Source organism: Seriola lalandi, unplaced genomic scaffold (genome assembly GCF_002814215.2).
Source record: "Seriola lalandi dorsalis isolate HSWRI2012SDOR001 ecotype SW California unplaced genomic scaffold, Sedor1 jcf7180002054563, whole genome shotgun sequence".
Classification (NCBI taxonomy): Eukaryota; Metazoa; Chordata; class Actinopteri; order Carangiformes; family Carangidae; genus Seriola; species Seriola lalandi.
Window position 1 is genome coordinate 2,046,334 of NW_019525116.1, and position 5,401 is coordinate 2,051,734.

General features: G+C 41.6%; 1 protein-coding gene across 2 annotated transcripts in view; it reads left to right on the forward strand.

Annotated features, from left to right (window-relative positions):
* Nucleotides 1-5,401, forward strand: part of LOC111662461 (myosin-9-like) — a 31,300-nt gene that overhangs the window by 1,047 nt on the left and 24,852 nt on the right. The gene's annotated exons all lie outside the window — the stretch shown is intronic.

Sequence of the window (5,401 nt, forward strand, 5' to 3'; positions counted from 1 at the left end):
GTTACCTTCTCCATTCTGTAGATGGACCTAAAAAAAATTCTTTATTATTTATTTATTTATTTATTTATTTATTATTAAACCATCCTCTTTTCAGAGATACATTATCTCCTTTAAAGGGGAGACTTGTCCAAAATGACATTGATAGGATACATAACAGTGAGATAATACATTTACAACTCGTTTTAAGCCTGTTGTATTCTTCTTAAAACATGTTTTGGATGTTGCGTTTGAATGTCTGATATGAAGGCAAATTAAGTTTTATGCTGAAGCTGAGGGTGCATAGTATGGAAATGCAGTTTTAACAGAATGGACTATGAAGATTATCCATCTGGTTTGATAACTGTAATTTTACAGAGGTAGATAAGCATTGGTTGTTGTATCAGTTAGCCAGATTTCTTACCCAGAAATACACAAGAGTGCCAGCTGAAAATGACCGGGTTTGTCTTCTACTTACACTGCAGTTCACTGAGATGATCATGAGCTGGGCAACATGAGTTTTCCATGGCTTAAGAGATTTTATGGGGTATATCAATATCCAAGTGAAGTACATTTTATTTCTTCAGGCCAATGCCACAAATCTTCCTCGGAGAGCTTCATAAACTGTAAAACATAAAATCTCCCTCTAATCTGGGAGGCTTGAAAATTAAGGACATATTGAGGCTAAGTTAAGTTTTTCGATGTGGAAAAACGTGGATCAGTGACGGCTTCAAACACTGTCCAGGTAGAAAATTGTATCTTGTAATTTCAGTTCAGTATCAGTTAGGAAACTTTGTTCTCTCTGCAGTCAGTACATGAGTCATCACATTCATTCAGGCTACCACAAATGCACATTACTGCAAGACATTTGATGCAGTCATTTCTTCAGGCCATACTCAGACATTGATTTTTTTACAATCTGACTTTCGTCTCATTCTCATGAAGCCTGACTCTGCTATGTCATGGTACATTTACATAAGTGTTGTGCTGTTGTCAGTACAATTTATGTTCGCTGTTTTGGCAGATCATTGTGTTTGCACTTAGGGAAGCAAATAGACTCTGGTATGCTTGCACGCCCTTCTGAGTTTACGTATGGCAAGTTGTGTGGCTCAGTATCTGGAAGAAAAAAAAAAATATTACGTGTGAACTCAACCTCAAGTCAGACTGGGCATTGTAGCACTCACAACTCTGGCAAACCTGCTTCCCATTGTACCTAGTGTTAGTGGTCTCAGAAAGTGAGAGCAGCACCTTTTTTGCACTTATTTTTTATAATTAGAACCGTACACTTATGTTGTGCTGATGTTTTCTGCCAAGCGGCCATTAAACCACAGTGTGAGTTTACCACTATAATAACGTTTTGATACTCAGGCATTGACTGTGCAAATGATGGTTCATGCTGATATTCTCTTAAAACTAGCTGATGTGTGTGTGTATGCAGGTGTGTATCTCTTTTTATCAAAGTCATCTGTCACGGTGGTGTAGTCTCCGGATGATACACCGACACTCTTTCCTAGAGCAGTTTCAGTCATTCGCCGTGTTGCTTGACAGAGACACGTCTGCAAATATTCTAGCCTTAGCAGGACACATTGGGTGACATGTGGTATGTTCATATCCTGTTATTGCATTTGAGTCATTTGGTTGAATAAAGTCCTGGCAATGCATTGTGCAATACCTTCTCTGGAGGCCAGTTCCTCTCACAGGTTGCCAGTTTCAGTGCAGTTATGAAGCCCCCCGCCGAGATCGTTACATTCCTTCATTCGTGTGTCAGCAGTGTCCATACTCGAGGCCCCCTGGGACAGCTATGTACTGTAGGCTGGACAAGATTAAATGCAGACATTTTGAACATGAACAGGGAGCTGGTATGTGAGGCTGTTCAGTCTGAGAGAACATGCCTGTGGATGTTTAGATTTCATTGAACAGACAGTTGTCCTGGCTGAGCCAGATTACTTGCAGGCCCCTTGCTTTTTGTTGCAAATGAGAGCGCAGCATGGAGAGGGCAGTGTGACACAGTTTGGCACTCTGCAATCCACAGCTGTCTTCTGTTATGAAAAGTCCCAAGGTTCTTGTGAACCAAATGTGAGGTGTCTCTAATCTTTTATCTGATGTGTGTGTGTGTGTGTTTGATCTTCTAACTGCATTCATAGGCTCAATCATCCCTTTACCTCACATTGTCAAGGATAAATTAAGCTGGTAACACAGGCTGGAAAAGCTAAAAAAAAAAAGAACTTAATTGACTGAAAAATGACTCAGAAACTATCTTGATAATTGATTAATCGTTTGTTGTTTTGCTTAAAAGATGCCAAAAAATCACTGCTTCCAGCTGCAAGAATTAGCAGACTATTTAATCGTGGAAACAGTTGTTAGTTGCAACCCTAGTCTGAGCTTAATCTTTCTTCAGTAATACACAATATGTTAACATGGTTAAAGGGCTGAAGAGGGGGCTGCCAGTTTTGTTTTCTGAGGACATTGTACTCATTTGTTTTCTAGTAATACTTGGTGCTAATGCTTGAGAATGATTGATGGGGCAGTAAGGTCAAGTGTCATGCATATCCTAGTTTCCTACATAGTCAGCTGAGATTCATTCATGCAGGCAAAACATTCCAGTCAGAGCGGAGTCTGTTAAGATTCTCCATTAACCGTGGCGGAGCTGATCATGCCATTTCTCGGCCTGTAGTTGGAGCGTTGCTCACAGTCAACACAGGGTGAATTACTGTGTCCAGAAAAACACATAAAGTCTGTTTATTTCAGACGGACTGTGATGCAGGCAGTATGAAACACAACAGACTTGGGCCTGCACACATGTTGAACGTGCTGTCTTTACGTTGTGCAGTATATCATTAATGTTGGCCCTTTTTTTTAATTCGATGACTTTCAAACGGCAATTTTTTCTTGAATATATATGTCTATTTTGGTTCTGCCCAAACGCATTTCTTCTGGTTGAATGAGCAGCATAATTAAGTTGCCTCAGTCAGACTGGTTGAAATGTCTGGGCTCAGGATGAATCTGCAGTCGTGTCTGCTGTGGGTTTCCTATTTCCTTTCACTGCACTTTATTTTATTTTTTTATATTTCCTTGGTGCCTCAGCCTCCTCATCAAACCTTTTCTCATCGATCTCTGTTCCCGTCTACATTCTCCTTCATTTCCTCTCCTCTGCTTGTGTTTGTTTTGTTTTTTTTTTTGCCATCACCCCATCCTTTCCTCTATCCTCCCCCTCACAGTATGCACCTGTAAGCTTTCAATACAACCAAACAATACAAGGAAATGGCCAAGCTCTGACTTGGACTACGCACAGAAAGGGCTTGTTTAAAAAAATCTGATCTCAAAGGACGGACCTTGACCATGCCTTTATTGTGATGATTGTTTGTGGCTCAGTAGATAAAACTGCTTTCTCTTTTGTGGCAGAAATAATGAGGTAATGCTTGATCAGAGATTACAGACTTATAGTCGTGCCTTCTCTGGAGTACCAGTTTATTGATCCAACTTCCTGTTGGGTTGAATTTACGGGAAAGTCAACACCTGACTGTTAGGTTATTTTAGTTGGCAGCCTTTTTTTTTTTTTTTTTTAGAAATGTTCTCAACTCTGCTGTCGTGATTTACTTGGCTCAATGCAAATGAACTAAATGGAAATAATGCAAGTGAAGTAAAGAGGTAGCGCAATGCTGTTTTACAGAAGCTGAGAAACGCCACACGATGACCCTAACACAGAAAAACAGGATCGGTGGTGACTGTGGTGCAGGTGTGTTACTGTACATGACAGAAACTAGACTTTGTTCCCAGGTGGGTGTGTGTGAGCTGCACATCTGACGTGGAACTGTGCAGAGAAGTGGTTAATACTTTTGACATTGCGCAACACGCTCACCGCAGATGCTTTAACCTCTCGTTTGCACTGTGAACTTTGAAACGCGCTCTGTAATGGGTCTTCTGGCTCCTATTGGGCATGTTTTTCCGGTGTCTGTCCGATTCGTGCTGCACACCAGATGTCCAGGTTGTCAAACTATCATGTGGCTCTTCAGTACTGTGAACACATTATTTGAGGAGACGATTGTTAAAACGAGATATCTTTGTATTGTCTGAGGGAGAGGGAGTGCCCCAGGTAGAGATAACAAGTGATAAAAAGAGCTGCGTAATGATCCATCAGGGAAAATAGGTGGGGGCTGTCTGGTGATAGGATGATGAATAGTGTGACAACATAGGATGAATATTATAAGTATACAGGAGCAGATGTGAAGTAGAAGTAGCAGATTTTCATCATCGGTTCTGCCAGAAATAAAAAAAACCAAAAAAAAAAAAAAAAAACCCCAGTTGTGCCAGTGCAGCATTCCTCCGAAGAAAAACGGCTGCTGACAAACAGAAATGTGTATCTTAACTCCCCTCTGCATTCTTTCACTGTCTGTCAGCGGCTTACGTAACCATCTATCTATTTATCTAGTGGTCAATACTGGTGGAGTGTTTCAGTAAAAGGCCAAACTGGTGCTGTGCAGTATCTGCCCCGTTTTAACATATAACCAGTCGATCGTGCGTTCAATGGTGTAATCGGATAGCTGTTTTAAAGATAGATGTGGAATTTGTTCTGTGGCCCTGAAAATGACGAGCTTATCAGACCAACGCCCTATTTCCAATTATCGATTTAACTTAAGTGTCCAAAAGGTCTATCTATCTTCACACTCAATGGGTGAATGCTTGAAATGGGTAGAGATGAAATCAGTGGAAGCAGTTGTATTGGTCGGTGATTCCCAGCCAGGAGGTAAAAGATGAATAGTTGAAATGGCTAACTAAAAGTAAAGGATTAAGGATTAACATCGCATGTTGTGATTGAGAGTGTGTGAAAACCAGCAACCTAAACACTGACAATTCAGTCACACGAATGATTACTGTAACATCCCTGTTACATAATGGTGTTCAATAAGTTTAAAATCAATTCGAATTAACACAGTTGGGGCACGACTGGTGGTGTAGATGAGAGCTGTGGGGGGGAAGCCTACACCAGGCAAAAAAGGGTCGGGAACCACTGGTGTAGGTGATGTGCCGAGGGCTTTAGTGAGACCTAGCAGGGGCCTCTTTTAGTTGTAAATGGTAGATGGCATTGGCCAGCTTGCAGTTCAAAGAGAAATTGGATCCTGGTTGGAGCAGGAATGTGAAAAGTAATGTGGAAAGTGATGTAGATCTGTCATGCAGTGCGGTTATTTTCCAGCAAGGGCTTAATTTACTTCTCACTCCTCAGAGCCGCTCTGCATGTGCTCAGGAAAGCGCCACCGTCCCTCCTCCTTGAAAGACTCGCACACAACAAGTTCCACAAATGGCAAAATAGTTTTCTCAGTTTGTCATTTCCTCTTTCCTCCCTTCGCTTCTCCTTGCCCCACCCTTCCCACTTTTAGAGAAGGAGGGCGAAGGGGGGAGAGGGAGAGGGAGTGGGGGAGGAGGGGGG